This window comes from Triturus cristatus, chromosome 6 (assembly GCF_964204655.1).
Source record: "Triturus cristatus chromosome 6, aTriCri1.1, whole genome shotgun sequence".
Taxonomy (NCBI): Eukaryota; Metazoa; Chordata; class Amphibia; order Caudata; family Salamandridae; genus Triturus; species Triturus cristatus.
Window position 1 is genome coordinate 366,821,493 of NC_140589.1, and position 19,654 is coordinate 366,841,146.

Consider the following 19,654-nt stretch of genomic DNA (forward strand, 5'->3'; position numbering starts at 1 on the left):
CACTCTTGCTCTGTGGAATTGAAACATTGTTTGGCGAACTTCTGACCTAACTCCACACAGCAGTGTTCCATGAGCTGTTGCTATGGTAGCAGGCAGAAGTCAAGTTGGGGGAAGGGTACTAGGCAGAAGTCAAGTTGGGGGAAGGGTACTTTTGGAAAAGGGTTGGTTTTCAACCAATAGAAATGTGTGATTACATTTGAAAAAAAGGGGGAAGCACTGAGATTTGAAATTAACATGTATATATGTGGAAAAAGAGAGGGAAAGTTTGCCATTATCTGGTTCTGCTGAGAGGAGAGAGGTGTAAAGAACAGAGATCCTGGCTCTGATAATCTGCTGTTTGAGTGCCACATTTCTTTCACAACTAACTAATTTTAAAGGTGAGTTTAGAGTTTGAGAGGGGATGTATATGGTAAATTAAGAAATAAATAATAGAAATGCAATTCTTTTTGTTGAAGTTGTGTTTATTATTTTCTGTTTTGGGAGAAATTTAAATGTGAGGAACAAGTAAAATAATATGGACTATGTTTTCACAATAAATTAAGGTGTACTGGTATAAAAAAAGAATAGTTTAAGGGTTTGAGGTTGGACTCAGTAATGCAAATACATTCAGCATCACTAAGGCTGGTTGCCCTTGCTGGAGTGTAGGCAGTCACCCAGGTTACAAATGGTGCTGGTCTGAAAAAGCAGTTTGGACATGTGCTTTTTAAAAAATCTGAAAAGTGGATTCATAATGTGTCAGTCTGTAAAAGTGATTATCACTTGCCAAAAAAAAGAGCAGTAAGTGTGCTTTCAAATTGGCAAAGAAATTTCGTTTTGTGACTAATGTGAAAACATGACTCTGTGTGCAAAGAGGAATTATAGGCAGAGATTTATTGCGTATTGCTCTGGTGATTTCACAGTTGCATTAGATGGAAAGGGGGAGCCATTTTTTGGTGCAGAAGCAGACTCTTAGCACACTCTATCACAAGGATGATGTCATCAGTGATGTCATGAGTAATGCCACTGACCATGTCATGAGTGATGTAATATGTGACGTCATGAGCAGTGGATTGCGGGCGCGCGAGTTATAGTTATCTGAACTAACTATAACGGGGGAATTTCATTGGTTTTTTACGAGTGAAATGTCCACCTAACTATAACCTGTGTGAAACCTATGGTTTTTTAAGTAAATATATATATATATATATATAGGTTCTAGGTTCTGAGGTTTCTGGGGGTTTTAGAAGTGTACTCCTGTGGTAGATTGAAGCATAAAGGTTTAAGTCAGAAGGTAAAATGTTTGGCTATGATGGACCTGGTTGGTGTATCTGACCCACACAACATAGCGACCAGCCTAAAATTGCTTCTATATCCCAGTGTACCATGATCATTGGCATGTTGAGTTTCCTGGTGGTATTCCTACTTTAAACAAATTAAAACCATGTCTTCAGTTCCCCTTGGATTTTTCTCAATTGGTGTTATTTGAGTCTATTTTTCTAATTTGGTTTGGGGTTTGTATTGTTTTACATTTTTGACTATATAACTGTTTATGTACTGCATGTATATATTACAAATAGCCCTAAGTTAAGCCTGTCTGCTTTGTGCCATAGCTACCAGGGGCTTCGGCCCAGGTTCATCTTGTGACTTTAATGGTTCATGCACACAAGGAGTGTGATTATTCCTTGAGATGGGAAGTCACCAACCCCAATTAATAATCACGTTTCTTACAAGTGGCATTTCTCTAATTGTGGATTGCCCTTTGCTGTTAATCTATGACTGATACTGTTAGTAAGTTTATTGGTCTTGCAACACTACTCAACTATGCCCTGGATGACGGAAGCTCCTCTAGCTTTGACCAATATCTTAAGGACCTGGTTTCATATAGCAGAAAGGACTGCATTACAGAAAATGAGTTCATTCTAAGAAATGCCCAAAAGGAAACATGAACCACCTATACTGAATACATGTGCAGTCAATTGAACACTGGCAATATTACAGAGGGGAGGGGGAGGTTGTTGTATATCCCTCTACTGACCGGATGGGCTGTATAATGTGGGGCATATTCAGAAAGGTAAATGTACACATGAGCAAATCTACATGTCTAAATTTGCTCTTACACTTTGTCTTAAATATACTACTTTTGTCTAGTAAACGTTTATGAGTTTATATTTACTGCAAAGTGTAGAATTACATGTCTCCAACCCCAGACTTCAGGGGGTGGAGCCTAATTTATGAATATAGCATTTATACTAGTAACATTTCAGATATTAGCAGAGATGTTTGGAGTTAGGATGAGATCCCCCCATGGTAAAGTATAGGGAAATTGAACAAACTCTATTCAGCTTATAAAAATGAGGAAAATACTTTTATGTTCCATATTATTGAAAATTCATTTAATAAACATGTTTAAATATAGGACAAGATTTAAAGCTTACTAAAACGCTATTAAACTAATTTTAAATTAATTAATGATTTAATAAACAAATTCTGGCAAAGTTTAATGTTTAGCTAGAGGAAAACAGTATTATATCCCAATAACAAGCTGGATTTAGAACAACAACCAGCACAATAGACCAGGCTTTCAGATTGGTGTGTTTAGCTTGGAAATACACTATTTTAAAAAGAGGACATTTTTTATATACCTTTTATAGATTTGAAAGCTGTTTATGATTTTATTCCTAGAAAAATTGCTATGGAACTGCCTAAAAAGTCAGGGAGTTCCGGATGATCTTTTGATGCAGATTGTGTGGTTATACAAGGACAATTATAAGTCAAATGGGGACCAGGGGGGAACTGACGGACGCAATACCAATAAATAGAGGGGTAAGGCAGGGTTGTGTTGTGTCACCAACCCTGTTTTCCTTATCTGTGAATAATGTTTTGCAATACCTTCAGGGTTGTAACCACAACACACCAAAATCAGGAGGGCATAGTTGAGTAGTGTTGCAAGACCAATAAACTTACTAACAGTATCAGTCATAGATTAACAGCAAAGGGCAATCCACAATTAGAGAAATGCCACTTGTAAGAAACGTGATTATTAATTGGGGTTGGTGACTTCCCATCTCAAGGAATAATCACACTCCTTGTGTGCATGAACCATTAAAGTCACAAGATGAACCTGGGCCGAAGCCCCTGGTAGCTATGGCACAAAGCAGACAGGCTTAACTTAGGGCTATTTGTAATATATACATGCAGTACATAAACAGTTATATAGTCAAAAATGTAAAACAATACAAACCCCAAACCAAATTAGAAAAATAGACTCAAATAACACCAATTGAGAAAAATCCAAGGGGAACTGAAGACATGGTTTTAATTTGTTTAAAGTAGGAATACCACCAGGAAACTCAACATGCCAATGATCATGGTACACTGGGATATAGAAGCAATTTTAGGCTGGTCGCTATGTTGTGTGGGTCAGATACACCAACCAGGTCCATCATAGCCAAACATTTTACCTTCTGACTTAAACCTTTATGCTTCAATCTACCACAGGAGTACACTTCTAAAACCCCCAGAAACCTCAGAACCTAGAACCTATATATATATATATATTTACTTAAAAAACCATAGGTTTCACACAGGTTATAGTTAGGTGGACATTTCACTCGTAAAAAACCAATGAAATTCCCCCGTTATAGTTAGTTCAGATAACTATAACTCGCGCGCCCGCAATCCACTGCTCATGACGTCACATATTACATCACTCATGACATGGTCAGTGGCATTACTCATGACATCGCTGATGACATCATCCTTGTGATAGAGTGGCGGTCGCGCGAGTTATAGTTATCTGAACTAACTATAACGGGGGAATTTCATTGGTTTTTTACGAGTGAAATGTCCACCTAACTATAACCTGTGTGAAACCTATGGTTTTTTAAGTGAATTTGCAAGGTTTTTTAAATGCTAATTCCTAACTATAACGTGTGTGAAACCTATGGTTTTTTCAGTGAATTTGTGCGGTTTTTTAAATGCTAAGTTATGTATCTATTAATATATATATATTTTTTTAAGGTATTTCACCGTGCGCGCACCGTGTGCACGCGTTGGGCGCACGGTGCGCTGCGCGCCCCGTGCACCGTGCGTGCACCGTGCGCGCACCCCGTGATTTAAAAAAAATATATAAAATGTTTATTTCATCCTTGGGGGTCCTTCTGTGATCCCCTGACAAGGGCTAGGGGGTCAGGAACTGTCTTCCCTGCCCCCTTTTCACGTTTTCCACCTTTTTCCCCCCTTTCCTTTTCAGTGCGAGAGACAACAATGGCGGTCGACACTTCCTGATTTCGACCGATTCGAATGTTGACTGACATCTGACAACCAATCAGAATTTCGCTCGTATAGATATTTATATGCTTTTAAATGCTATTTTCTCAGGAAATACTGAACAGATTGACACCAGACCTGCAAAAGGCACTTCCCTGACCTGACGACGACCTCTCTGCCAAATTTCAAGTAATTCTGTTCAGCCGATCGGGCTGTACCTTCGACTAGTGTGGAACTTGCACCGTCAATTGATGTCCTAATACTATGGAATCGCTTTGTCTGATCGCTAAAGCTGTCGCTGCTACTGATTTCAGGCACGTAGGCAGAGCCTGGGCTACTGGATCTAATGTGCTAGAAAAATAAGCACACGGCTTGTATGAACCTGCTTGTTCCTGAGTGAGTACTGACAAGGCAGTACCTTCGCGTTCTGTAACAAAAAGTGTAAAAGGCTTACTGTAACATGGTGTCGCTAAAACAGGTGCTTGACATAAGGCTTTCTTTAAGTCTTCAAAAGCTTGTGTATGTGCCTGAGTCCAAGGGAGGACAGTCGAAGTCGCTGCCTCCTGGGTTGTCAACTGAATGAGTGGCTTTACTAGAAATGCATATTGGGGAATCCATTGTCTACAGTACGAAGTGAGGCCTATGAAGGCCCGCACCTCCTTTTGTGTCTTGGGTGGTGACATGTTTACAATTAACTGGATGCGGTCAGGTGTGAGCTGTCTCCCCCCTTTGGACAGCAAGTGCCCAAGGTACACAACTTGCTGAACACAGAATTGCAGCTTCGAAGGGGACACCTTGTGCCCCTTGTCGGCCAGAAAATGTAAAACCATCAGTGATGCTTTTTCACATTCGGGCTCGCTTCGGGCGGTGATCAGCAGATCATCGACATACTGAAGCAGGGTAGTGTTAAAAGGCATGTGGATACTGTCAAGTTGTCTTTTCAGTGCTTGGCTATAGATGCTGGGGCTTTCTGTGAATCCTTGAGGTGCGCGTGCAAATTTGAAGCTTCGTCCATTTAAACAGAATCCGAACAAATATTGGCTTTCCGGATCGATTGGGACGCTAAAGAAGGCGTTCTTGAGGTCGATTACAGTAAAGAACTTTGCTTCTGAATCAATAGCTGTCAATAGTGAAGAGATATCTGGAACCACGGGATATTGTGGTACAATGCATTTATTCAATTCGCGCAGATCAATAATTAATCGATAAACTGGGGGTGCTTTTGGATCAGTACGTTTAAGAATCGGAATGATAGGAGAATTACATACATTGGAGTCGGTTTCCACAACCACTCCTTGTGCAATGAGCTCGTCAATGATTTGCAGCAAAGCCACTACAGCATCTGGAGGTAACTTGTATTGTCGAATTCGTGGTAATACCACTCCTGCTTTGAGTGTGACTCGATATGGTGTAATGTGCATACAACCTACATCAGTGGGGCCTTGTGCCCATAAATGTGCAGGGACATTCTGTAACCTGTGATCCATGTCTCTAAATACGTAGTGACCTTTAAAGTCACGCAAAAATAGTCGTACCCCCTCCGGGGAACAACATATTACAGCTCCTAGAGCTTTCAGTGTCTTTATACCTAACAAGTTTTCTGGGCATGATTTTGTAAGCAATAAATCTGTAGTCCGTGTCAATGGACCAACTGCAAGAGGAAGAGGTTGCGATACTTCATTAACAATAGGCTTTCCTGAAAATCCAAGGGAAACATTCTGTGAGCCTGAGAGGGGTGCCCCTGGAACCTCGTCGTGACTTATAGTTGTTCTGCTTGCCCCTGTATCAATTAAAAACTTTCTGTCTTTCCCTAATACTTGACTATGTACATAAGGACCCTCTTGATCTACAGGAACCTCAATAAGAGGCAAGCCAACCTCCCTCTCTAGGCTGTTTCATGTGTATCGCTGATAATCGGGATTGTCATTTTGTGCATACTGGTACATCTGGTGTGTCGTGTTTTGTGTTGCGGCACTAGGCTGTGGCTGTGGTACTGCTACGGTCTGTTGTGAAGCTTGCATAGGCTGTACATTCTGAGGTACTTGTGGTTGGATCTGATCCTGTCTAGGTGGACGCTGTCTCTCCTTTGTTTTACCCGTAGAGATATTGTGTTTCAGAACTGCACAATCGTTTATATAATGACCTGGCTGTTTACAATAGTTGCATGTCCCTTTAACAGGAACCGCCGAATTACTGGACTGTGTCGCACCCTTTTTATGACCGTCAGCTGGAACTGACTGAGCAACGAGCATTTTCATTTTCGTGTCTTTCATACGTCTTTGTTCGTGTTCTTGTTCTTCTCTAATTCTATTCTGGTGGTACTGTAACATTTGTAACATTTGTGAAGGGGTATTAGCTTGCCAAGAGCTCTCGACTTTCAATACTCTGTTCTTAACCTGGGGCAGGGAATTCTCGACTAATTTTGTTACAAAAAGATGTGGATATGAATCGCTACTTGCTTTCAGACCGCTATTAATACCAAAACATTTTTCAAATCGGGAATAAAAATCAATAGTGTCTTCATCGGGTTTCTGTTTGCAGGCTGAGATTGCACCCCAGTCTTCCTTTTTCGTAGTTAATAAACATGGCAATACTTGTACTAATAATCCTGGTAACGCTTTAGTTTTGTCCCCAAGCCCTAGGCCTGGAGTTCTGGTATTTTCTTCGTTTTCTAATGCTGTCCAATCAATCTTTTGCTCTCCCACCTCCCATTCTTTTTCTTTGAGTTTCCCGTAAATACCGGCAGGCAATAATACTTTTAATATTTTCATAATGTCAGGATAGGTATAATCACCCATGAGTAACATGTCTTTTATTTCACGGTGGAAACCTGCTGGATCTCTGTCATGGCTGGGCACTAATTTCTTCATTTCCAATAGTTCTATTTTAGTTATAGGCGTGTACACAAACACGCGTCTAAAAGTATTATCATCATTTCTAACTGGGTGCACTTCGCGTAAGGGATTCTGTCTGTCTATGTAATACATTTTTCTTCCCATGGAGGGAGCTGGATCAAGCTCTGGACACAGAAAGGCACTGTATCTGTGCCGATGTTCTAGAATTACTTTAATTAGATCGGTACCTAGACCTCTCCATTTCTTCATGAGTAGTTCTATCAGTATATCAGGTAGGGGACCAGGATCGGAGTGTTGGCCTTTATACAATATAAGGAGGTGTTGTATCATGTACATACCAGCTAAACGCTGTTCGTCTGGTGAAAGATTCAAAAACGTGTGTGCTAGCGCGTCATCACTATATTTATCAGAACTGTCAGCCCATTGTACTGCTGACCTGGCTAATTCTTGTTCATCCATAGAATCGAGTACATGGTACCCCATTCGTTCTTGAAGTATTTTATCAGTAGCCTGAAATAAGTGTTCAGGGGTCTTTGGATTTGACATGGCTGCTTGAAAAATTCTCTTACTTTCTGGACGTATCGGACGCATTGAATTATTAAAAGATCTTCCCTTACCTACATAAGCTATCATTTCTCTAGCTGGTAATTGTAATTGTCCTGTTGTTGTTTCTTGTTGTTCCTCCTCCCCCGAGGATTCAGTCTTATCTGCATCTATTTCTCTTTCAGGCTGTTCTCTTTCACATATTTGTTCTACTGTTTTTCGGATCCTTCGGTACATACTTTCTATACTATTCTGTTTATCATGTTTTCCGTCTGCTATATTCTGACCCCATTTGTTAAGTGCTTTCATTTCTTCCGGGTCTACACCTGGCCTATCTCTGTGTCTTATCAGGCAGTTTATGAAGAAGCGTAACAACAGTTTTTGCGTGTCCACTTTCTGGTATGCCATGGCCTCGCCAATACTTTCAGGACCTTGCCCTGTTTGGACAAAGTGATATATTTTGTCTAGATGATCAATCATTCCTGGTAGTATCATTAAATAGTTCGCAACTCGTCGTAGACGTACTGATGATAGCATCATTCTGTCGTCTTTACCGGGTACTGGATCATATCTACAATCTGTAAGAGGCTCTTTAAGTATGTCGTAATTCGATGTTTGAGGTGTACGTTGGTGTCCTAAATCCCTATAAGTCAATCGACGTGCTGATGGCGGCATATGAAAACCTCCTGTCGCACCTCCTGAGGTGCCAGGTCCAAAAGGATTCGTTGGGTGTAAGGTAGGGAGAATAGGTGCAGGAAGGAGTGGAGGAACGGGCGGAAGGTTTGGAACGGACGGAGGAGTATGTTGCTGCAGAGGTAGGGACAAATTATCTCGGGGTCGAGCGCCGTTAGCAGGTGGTGTGCATGGCGGCGGAACATTAACATATTCGGGGGCTGCATCGTCTAAATAGGAAGAAAGGAAAATGTCCTTTGCGGTCTTGGGGTACAATTTAGTCGGAAGCAATTGAGATGGCAGATCTTTCGGTATTTCCAGGGTGGCCTTAGGTAAACCTTCGGCCAGAAGAGGATACATACCATTCAAAAGAGTGTTTCGTTGTCTGTCTACTTGTTCTGCCTTTACTCGGATACCTTCCTCAACTAATACGTTTTCTCGAGCTTTGTCTGAATCCTCCCTACTTTTCTCTTCTTTTCTGAGCGCTTTCTCTGTGCGTCTATGCGATTCTTTACGCCATAATTCAATGGCATCTTTCTGTGACTGTCTGGCTTTCTTTTTCCATAATGCTTCTTCTACTCTCATGATGCAATCTGCATCCCATGTCCCAGCAGCGGGCCATCTCTGATTCTCTGCTAAATCCTTGGTGTAGTCCACCCATAAATCGAGATATAATACGGCATCTAGGCCATGTTTATGGTACATAAAGTACCCTGGAGTGTCCCTAGGTGGAATGGGAACGGCTTCCTCGAGTATCCCTTTTCTAGTTTTTATCTGTCTTAATTTTGAGAATAAAGGCATCTTAAACCTTGTTACTTGATTCTTACTCGGACTTGAACACAATTAATACAATAAACACAGTAATGAAGATCGAACAATCACTCATACCACGACATTTAAAACATATTAAAACATTTTAAAATGAACAATGATAATTAGAATAAAACTAGCTAACTGCATAATACTGGATGTACTGCTAAACAGTACAGATACACTGCTAAAACAGTGCAGACCAGGTCTGTGTACCCAAACCCGTCTTGACCGGCACAAACCAATGCGCACGTCTAGATGCGTCCCCAGCAACGGTACTCACCGGGAAGCACGGAACGGAACAGAAGGCCTCGGAAACTCTGGACTGGACTAGACCAGACTGGACTCGACTCGACTCGTGACGTAGGTACTTCGGAACTTCGGAATCTGGTGGGCCTCTGTATACCTCGGATCTTGCTCTCTCAGCTAGGCTCTGGTCGGGATCCTCCGCACTCCTCACCGCCTCGTCTGGGTGTTGATCGCAGCCTCAGTCACCTCCGTTGGCCTGAGGGAGGTACAGGAAATCCTGCGGGTACGCGTAGTTGTCCGTCCGGCTGTGGCAGGAGACCGGGTCTGCAATGCACCTCCGGCGCGTGGGGTGGGGGAGGAGTCCCTATTCGGGCGCCAATTATGTGGTAAATTTAAATTACCTAGACTTAATTTATGCGGTAAAGTTCAATAAGAATAACTCAGTAAAAATAAGAGGCAGAATCCGTGGTATTTGAGGTATTAAAAGGGGATTTATTCCTTACAAAGGAATTGGTTCGAACCAGGCAATCGGATTCCGTCACCACGAAGGTTCGGGAAGGGATTGAGCATACTTTATTGACAGGTTATCATATATATAGTAAATGCATTACAGTGAAGGCAGATGCAGGAGGCGTAACAGCTGAGAAGAGAGATAAGAATACACATACGTAATGAAAAAGGCGTTACAATAGGCGTGCATAAGGGCGTGTACTAGAAACGTCATTCTGAGGATGACACAGGTGGGTGGATCCATAAGAGAATCCTGCAAGGTCAGCAGAAATATATGGCAGAGATGCGCGCACAGTAGCATGACGTGTGATTGACGTATAACAGGAGGGTGAAGGGGACTTGACATTTAGCCCTACATGAGGAGACAGAAGTCACGGGATGTCAGAACAACCTAATCCCAAATTGTATCTAATATCTTGTGTTTAAGGAACTGTATTATCTGGAAGGAAAGGTCTCTCAGGCAGAGGCTATCCTATACTGACTTCTAGTGCGTGTATAAGCGTCTACGTGTCTACATGAGATGCGAGGGGGCATGGGCCTACCATGGTAACAGGAGCTATGAATTACTTGCACGGAGACAGTAAGGCCGGGCCCTTTGCTCTGTAGCTGGAAGGATGTTTACCTAAACTACTAGACAGGAATGCATTTCACGAGGAGCGGAGCAGATAACTTGAAGGCTGAATACAGTCTTGGCAGGCAACAGGCCGGGCCAGGCACCGTTAGCCGCGCAGGAAGTAAGACAAAGGTCATGGATACAGATGCAGGTCCAGGCTGGAACATTCAGAGGCAGAAGGCAGGAAAAGGCTCGATGGCAGAATTCAGGGCCTAACTTGCCAGAGCTGAAAAACGTGAAAGGTACACCATATAAAGACGGTGGCAAGGCATACTTAGGAACGGAATATTCGACCCATTCATGGTGGATCTGAAAGAGGACATGTTAACGTTGGACACAATTGTATTTGCGTCTTCATAGCTGGAAGTGGAGGGAACATACATGTACTTGTAGCACTTACATGGAGCCGTTGGGGTCTAAGATAGGGGACACAATTGATCATAAAAATTCATATTTCCTCAAGTAGTGTCGCAACTCAGCTTCCTGTGATTTATCAAACTTTCTTTTGTTTGCTTCACCAAACATCCTTCCTCACCAATGACTTTATATTTTCCATTGTTGATGTCTTCTGTGGCTTTCCGTGAATAAATGTAGTTCTGCAGCACTTCATAGAGACACATGTTCTCCAGATGATGACTTCTCTTGGGATAATATGTGTCCAACATGTTTGATTTCAAAATATCTGTACTTTCTGGGTCATTCTCGGCCAAATATTCAATTTCTCCAACAGATTTCAGTACCCGATTTCTCATTGCTGCAAGGCCTAAACTTGCCCAAATTATTCTTCTTGATTTCGAGTAGAGACTTGCAGAAGATAACCTATCTGAACATTCGTAGGATCCAATTTCTCGATGCGATAACATCTTCAAACTGAAACTGTACAGCTTCTTACTGACAGTTTTCTCGTGAGAAATCTCTTCCCACATTTCCTTCAATTCTGTTTTTTCTGATTTCGTAATGTAAGACGTTACATATCGAGCAACAGCAATGGAATTGTCAGCTACATACTGTATATCCATGTTAGCGTTCCACATGGATAAAATCACTGGGTTGTAGTCATTTATATTTTTTGATTCTTCTTTTCTTTTAAGGTTGTAGGTTAGGTGATTTTCTTGTGATAGTATGTCTCACAGATGACATAAAACTGTTAACTCTTCCATTTGAAAGAACAGGTCTAGGAAATCCAAATCGACATTTAGTGTAGTATTTATCTTTGCTCTTGTATTGCCGTCAACAGTATTTTCCACACCGATGACTTTGGAAACGTAAAACTTGCTCCTTTAACTTTTTCTCTTCTGTGCTTTTTGGTATAGCACATGTTGCATATTCTTCAATGTAAGATAACACTGCTTCATCAGTATCTGTTCCAAACTTTGGGGCATCCTTGATCCACAACAGCATATGAATATGAGGAGCACCTCTTGCCTGGTACTCTTTTCTCCAAAAGAAATCCACTACTTCTCCTAGAGGTGGATTTTTTTTATTGCAGATGAAGGACATCATAGCCCCAAATCTATGATTGAAATATCTGCAAACATTAACCGGATCCAATGAGCACAGTTCTCCTGCTGTCTTGTATTCGATGTTTTTAATGTTTGAATTTGCCTCTCGTAGAAAATCCAGTAAATCATCCCAAGCGTACTCCGCACAGCTTAGGGTAACGAACCATGTTGGTGTTCCTAAATTCCGTAACATGCATTTTAATTCACCATGGCGTCGGTACCAATATTCATTTGTCCCACGCTGACAAGCCATCAGATTGATCAGTTGTGTTTCCAAATGATCATCTCGGTGCTGCACTTTCTCCATAAAATCCTTAGCAGACACATTTTGCAAATGTACTCCACTTTTTAAAATGTGATTTACTGCATAAGACAATGCAGACAAGTCGCTTTCAAATAAAAGATGGAACAAATAAGGAATACTTTGTCGAAATCTGGGATCTTCAGCATATAGTCTTGTAGTCCGATACTCAGAAGCTGGAATCTGTTCCGGACGTTCATCGTATCGTCCTCCTTTTCCTTTAGGAAACAGCTGGGGAAAACATCGAGCTTCCAAGCTCTCCTCCCATACACTCACGGGAGTTCCTTTTGCTTTCTTCATCTGAAATAGATCAATATTGTCTCCCATAACTTCTTTTGAATGAAGAGGATGTATGCTAAAATGTTCATAAATTTCTTCTTCCTTTGACTTGTCCACTTTTTCAATTTGTCCAGTTGGTGTTTCTGTGTCTTCTTGTAAATCTTCTTCTTCTTCTTCTTCTTCTATATAAATTGATTCATACCATTTGTTATTCCTTTTCAAATACAAATTTGCTCTTTGTACTTTCCGTACATCTACCAGCTCCTGCCAAATCTTCTTATTCTTTGTAGGTACACCATTAACCAGAACAATTAATGGTTCAGTTTCCAAAGTATCCGCATCAATAGTTTCCATATTTTTTTTCAAATCCAAGGGCAAATACACCACTCTACCTTTTAAACCTCTCAGTAAATCTGAAGGAGGTAATTTACCAGTTTTGGGCTCCATACGTACTATGGTCTGAAACGGATGAACACATTGAATGAGTATAGACTCATATGTATTTAATTCAGAAAGTTCATCAGGAATAGCATCCAATTCTAAATTATTATGTACAGCTCTGGTCGGCATTCTATTTTCCTCTAACTTGTTGTAACAGTATTTACAAATACGCTGAACTTCACCCAATTCAAAACAATTTTCAAGAAATATATATGTGGCAAAATCCTTCCACTTATAATTATCTTCATTTTCACTCTTTCTGTAGAGATCAACATAACTGGTTTGTTTTCTATAATGAGTTCTGCGGCAACAAATACAAGTAATATTTGGTCTTTCATTAGAGATTATTGCAAATTTTGTTATGTGATCATTAAATGTCTTACTTACAGAGGGTTCTACATTCTCTTCCACTTCTTCCTCATTTACTGTGTCCTTCTCTGCACTGTTTTGTTCAGGACCAAAGTAACAAAACTGAATTTCATCAACAACCTTCTCTACATCTGATACCGTTCCACGGAACAGAGCCCTATTCAATTCATCTAACTTTATTGCTGGACTTTTAGCAAAATACAACCGTCTCACAAACTTTCTCATTTCAGTATGATGAACAGCCAGCATCCTAAAATGATGGAAAACACTATTACACACTTTTCTAGATAGACAAGCCAGAGAATGACCCTGCAAACCAGTATTCTCTCTCACTCTGCATGGATCCAAACTTTGAAGCACCTTAATCTTCTGTTTTACACTTTTTTTACTATATTCTCTTAGAAACTCACGAAATTTATCAAAAGATTCCTGACGCACAGTGCAAATACTACTACAATTCCAAGTGTACACTGGGGCTTTAGGACGTCTCCCCATAGCCTCATCCGCCATCACTTGTACCTCATCTCTTGGAACCATTATCTCCTTCTCCATTATGCAACCATTTTTCACTTCATAAGCACGACCTCTGGTGTCAACTGCATGCAGCAAACTATTACTTTGAAAATAACTCTCTTCATTAAAAAAAGGTTCACTACTTGAACTATGCATCCATTTTCCTAAAAACACTTTAGAAAAGTTTGTTCTGTTCACTACTCTTTTCCTTTTGCTATGTGATTTCAGTACATTAACCATTTTGTCTAATGTACGCATCCTATTCAAAATTAAAATGAATAGTTTCCTTTTTAATTCTAATGCCTTTGCTGCAATGGCTTCAATTTCTTTTTTTCTCTTATAAAACTTAGCCTTTTGCTTATATTTCTTCACATCCTTTATCAAATTGGACATAACTCTTCTCTGAAGTATTTTTCTACGTATCTCTTTAAACGCTGTTTTTCTGTTTAAGTTAATCTTTTTAGTTGCAGAAGGTATATTTGCATTAACTAAATTCTCAATTTTTTCCTGTCCTTTTCGATTGAAATCATTCTTTCCAGTACAGACATTTTGTACATTTTTCCTTTTTTTGAATATGTTCTTTAGAAAATTTTCTACCAGAAGATTTTTTCTTTTTCCCAACATGAGCATCTTCAACTAACTTAGGTCCTCCAGTTGTCTTCAAATATAGGTTTTTTTTGTGGTCTTTTTTTACTCTGGATTTTGTAGGCATCTTAAATTTTGTTCACTGCTCTTCAGCAATACCTGAAAAAAACTAAAAAAAAATTCCTTTATTTTATTTAAATATATTACTACATTTGTTTTCACATTAGTCACAAAACGAAATTTCTTTGCCAATTTGAAAGCACACTTACTACTCTTTTTTTTGGCAAGTGATAATCACTTTTACAGACTGACACATTATGAATCCACTTTTCAGATTTTTTAAAAAGCACATGTCCAAACTGCTTTTTCAGACCAGCACCATTTGTAACCTGGGTGACTGCCTACACTCCAGCAAGGGCAACCAGCCTTAGTGATGCTGAATGTATTTGCATTACTGACTGAAACCTCAAACCCCACTCGCTTGTGAATACTGTGCATGATTCCACATGGTAAGCATCTGGGTGTGTGCTAAGAGTCTGCTTCTGCACCAAAAAATGGCTCCCCCTTTCCATCTAATGCAACTGTGAAATCACCAGAGCAATACGCAATAAATCTCTGCCTGTAATTCCTATTTGCACACAGAGTCATGTTTTCACATTAGGCCCTTAAACGAAATTTCTTTGCCAATTTGAAAGCACACTTACTGCTCTTTTTTTTGTCAAGTGATAATCACTTTTACAGACTGACACATTATGAATCCACTTTTCAGATTTTTTAAAAAGCACATGTCCAAACTGCTTTTTCAGACCAGCACCATTTGTAACCTGGGTGACTGCCTACACTCCAGCAAGGGCAACCAGCCTTAGTGATGCTGAATGTATTTGCATTACTGACTGAAACCTCAAACCCCACTCGCTTGTGAATACTGTGCATGATTCCACATGGTAAGCAGCTGGGTGTGTGCTAAGAGTCTGCTTCTGCACCAAAAAATGGCTCCCCCTTTCCATCTAATGCAACTGTGAAATCACCAGAGCAATACGCAATAAATCTCTGCCTGTAATTCCTATTTGCACACAGAGTCATGTTTTCACATTAGTCACAAAACGAAATTTCTTTGCCAATTTGAAAGCACACTTACTGCTCTTTTTTTTGGCAAGTGATAAACACTTTTACAGACTGACACATTATGAATCCACTTGTCAGATTTTTTAAAAAGCACATGTCCAAACTGCTTTTTCAGACCAGCACCATTTGTAACCTGGGTGACTGCCTACACTCCAGCAAGGGCAACCAGCCTTAGTGATGCTGAATGTATTTGCATTACTGACTGAAACCTCAAACCCTACTCGCTTGTGAATACTGTGCATGATTCCACATGGTAAGCAGCTGGCTGTGTGCTAAGAGTCTGCTTCTGCACCAAAAAATGGCTCCCCCTTTCCATCTAATGCAACTGTGAAATCACCAGAGCAATACGCAATGAATCTCTGCCTGTAATTCCTATTTGCACACAGAGTCATGTTTTCACATTAGTCACAAAACGAAATTTCTTTGTCAATTTGAAAGCACACTTACTGCTCTTTTTTTTGGCAAGTGATAATCACTTTTACAGACTGACACATTATGAATCCACTTTTCAGATTTTTTAAAAAGCACATGTCCAAACTGCTTTTTCAGACCAGCACCATTTGTAACCTGGGTGACTGCCTACACTCCAGCAAGGGCAACCAGCCTTAGTGATGCTGAATGTGTTTGCATTACTGACTTAAACCTCAAACCCCACTCGCTTGTAAATACTGTGCATGATTCCACATGGTAAGCAGCTGGGTGTGTGCTAAGAGTCTGCTTCTGCACCAAAAAATGGCTCCCCCTTTCCATCTAATGCAACTGTGAAATCACCAGAGCAATACGCAATAAATCTCTGCCTGTAATTCCTATTTGCACACAGAGTCATGTTTTCACATTAGTCACAAAACGACATTTCTTTGCCAATTTGAAAGCACACTTACTGCTCTTTTTTTTGGCAAGTGATAAACACTTTTACAGACTGACACATTATGAATCCACTTTTCAGATTTTTTTAAAAGCACATGTCCAAACTGCTTTTTCAGACCAGCACCATTTGTAACCTGGGTGACTGCCTACACTCCAGCAAGGGCAACCAGCCTTAGTGATGCTGAATGTATTTGCATTACTGACTGAAACCTCAAACCCCACTCGCTTGTGAATACTGTGCATGATTCCACATGGTAAGCAGCTGGGTGTGTGCTAAGAGTCTGCTTCTGCACCAAAAAATGGCTCCCCCTTTCCATCTAATGCAACTGTGAAATCACCAGAGCAATACGCAATAAATCTCTGCCTGTAATTCCTATTTGCACACAGAGTCATGTTTTCACATTAGTCACAAAACGAAATTTCTTTGCCAATTTGAAAGCACACTTACTGCTCTTTTTTTTGGCAAGTGATAAACACTTTTACAGACTGACGCATTATGAATCCACTTTTCAGATTTTTTAAAAAGCACATATCCAAACTGCTTTTTCAGACCAGCACCATTTGTAACCTGGGTGACTGCCTACACTCCAGCAAGGGCAACCAGCCTTAGTGATGCTGAATGTATTTGCATTACTGACTGAAACCTCAAACCCCACTCGCTTGTGAATACTGTGCATGGTTCCACATGGTAAGCAGCTGGCTGTGTGCTAAGAGTCTGCTTCTGCACCAAAAAATGGCTCCCCCTTTCCATCTAATGCAACTGTGAAATCACCAGAGCAATACGCAATAAATCTCTGCCTATAATTCCTCTTTGCACACAGAGTCATGTTTTCACATTAGTCACAAAACGAAATTTCTTTGCCAATTTGAAAGCACACTTACTGCTCTTTTTTTTGGCAAGTGATAATCACTTTTACAGACTGACACATTATGAATCCACTTTTCAGATTTTTTAAAAAGCACATGTCCAAACTGCTTTTTCAGACCAGCACCATTTGTAACCTGGGTGACTGCCTACACTCCAGCAAGGGCAACCAGCCTTAGTGATGCTGAATGTATTTGCATTACTGAGTCCAACCTCAAACCCTTAAACTATTCTTTTTTTATACCAGTACACCTTAATTTATTGTGAAAACATAGTCCATATTATTTTACTTGTTCCTCACATTTAAATTTCTCCCAAAACAAAAAATAATAAACACAACTTCAACAAAAAGAATTGCATTTCTATTATTCATTTCTTAATTTACCATATACATCCCCTCTCAAACTCTAAAATCACCTTTAAAATTAGTTAGTTGTGAAAGAAATGTGGCACTCAAACAGCAGATTATCAGAGCCAGGATCTCTGTTCTTTACACCTCTCTCCTCTCAGCAGAACCAGATAATGGCAAACTTTCCCTCTCTTTTTCCACATATATACATGTTAATTTCAAATCTCAGTGCTTCCCCCTTTTTTTCAAATGTAATCACACATTTCTATTGGTTGAAAACCAACCCTTTTCCAAAAGTACCCTTCCCCCAACTTGACTTCTGCCTAGTACCCTTCCCCCAATTTGACTTCTGCCTGCTACCATAGCAACAGCTCATGGAACACTGCTGTGTGGAGTTAGGTCAGAAGTTCGCCAAACAATGTTTCAATTCCACAGAGCAAGAGTGCTTGACTTTTCAAACCTAACAGCAAATCCATAGTACTGTTCTTTGGTAACACATTTTTCTGTACCAATACAAAACATGCTTCTATTAATTTACACATACAGCCTAGTTTTTATTCTAGAATGGTATGAAACAGCCAATCAGTTCTTTTTTTATGAAAAAAATATGTATGCCTCCATTTCCAAACTGCCTTTCATTTCTTTTTACCATTCTACTGAATTACACCTCCTGAGTGCATCCAGTTCTCCTTTGAAGATGTTCACAGTGTGGATTGTAGGGCACAGCTATGTCTTCTGGAGTGAAAAGTTTGCAGAGAAAACAGGTATGGTGAGAGACCTTGCTTTGCCAAATGTAGACATTAAATGGATTGGTCAGAGAGGGTTAAAGTGGCACCAATTGATGCCATTGGTGAAATCCTTCATGCAAAACCAACACCCTGACCTCATAATAGTGCACTGTGGTAGCAATGACCTAGGCACTTTGACTGGGGTAGGTCTGGAAATGCTTATGAAGGACACCTTTGCACAACTGTTTTCACTTTTCCCTAAAACTGCCTTTGTGTTTTCTAACATATGCCAAAGGCAAAAATGGAACTGGTCCAATCATTTCTGTCCGCAGATTGACAAAGCAAGAAAGCACGTCAACAAATCTGTTTCTGCTTTCCTCCGTGACTATGGTATGGGTTCCCTTTACCACAACAACTTGCGTTACGACATGCAAGACATTTATAGAGGAGATGGTGTGCACTTCAATGATGAAGGGAACAGAGTCTTCCTCTTGAACCTTAGGCTCTGCATTGGTACTTACTTGTAGGTACCACTTAAAAATCACTTCATAAACACAACGGCTCTTTTTAGAGCCCCCTAATATCTAAACACTTAAATCTGCATTTCATTTCTTTTTTTATTTTTTTATTTTACCGTACGCTTACTGTACGCGTACCCCGTGATTTTTTTTAAAAACAACAAATGTTTTCTTTGTACTTTTCTGTCCTTCTTTGACCCCCTTACAAATGTTAGGGGGTCTGTAACTCTCCTCCTTGCCCCCTTTTCTTGTTATCACTCTTTTTTTTCTGAGTGAAACACACGAAATGGCAGCCGCCGCTTCCTGGTTTCGGCCGATTCGACGGCCGATTCGAATGTTTACTAAGATCTAAGAGCCAATCAGAATCGTGCTCGCGCACGCCACCGTACGCGTACGGTAAGCGTACCGTAAGCGCACCGTAAGCTGGCTCAGATATATATATTGATTTAAAGGCTATTTTCTCAGAATCTACTGAACAGATTTACACCAAACCTACAAAAGGCACTTCCTTGACCTGAGGACTACCTCTCTGCCAAATTTCTAGTAATTCTGTTCAGCCGTTCGGGCTGTAGCCCTGTCTAAAGGTCCTATGGAAAAATGCATTGGAAAAACGCGTTTTGGGACCCCCCTTTTATCTCAGCCCCCGCTTGACGAATCCCCCCGAGACTTTCAGGGAAGGAGCGGAGCGTAGCGCCCCACCTATTTTGAAAAA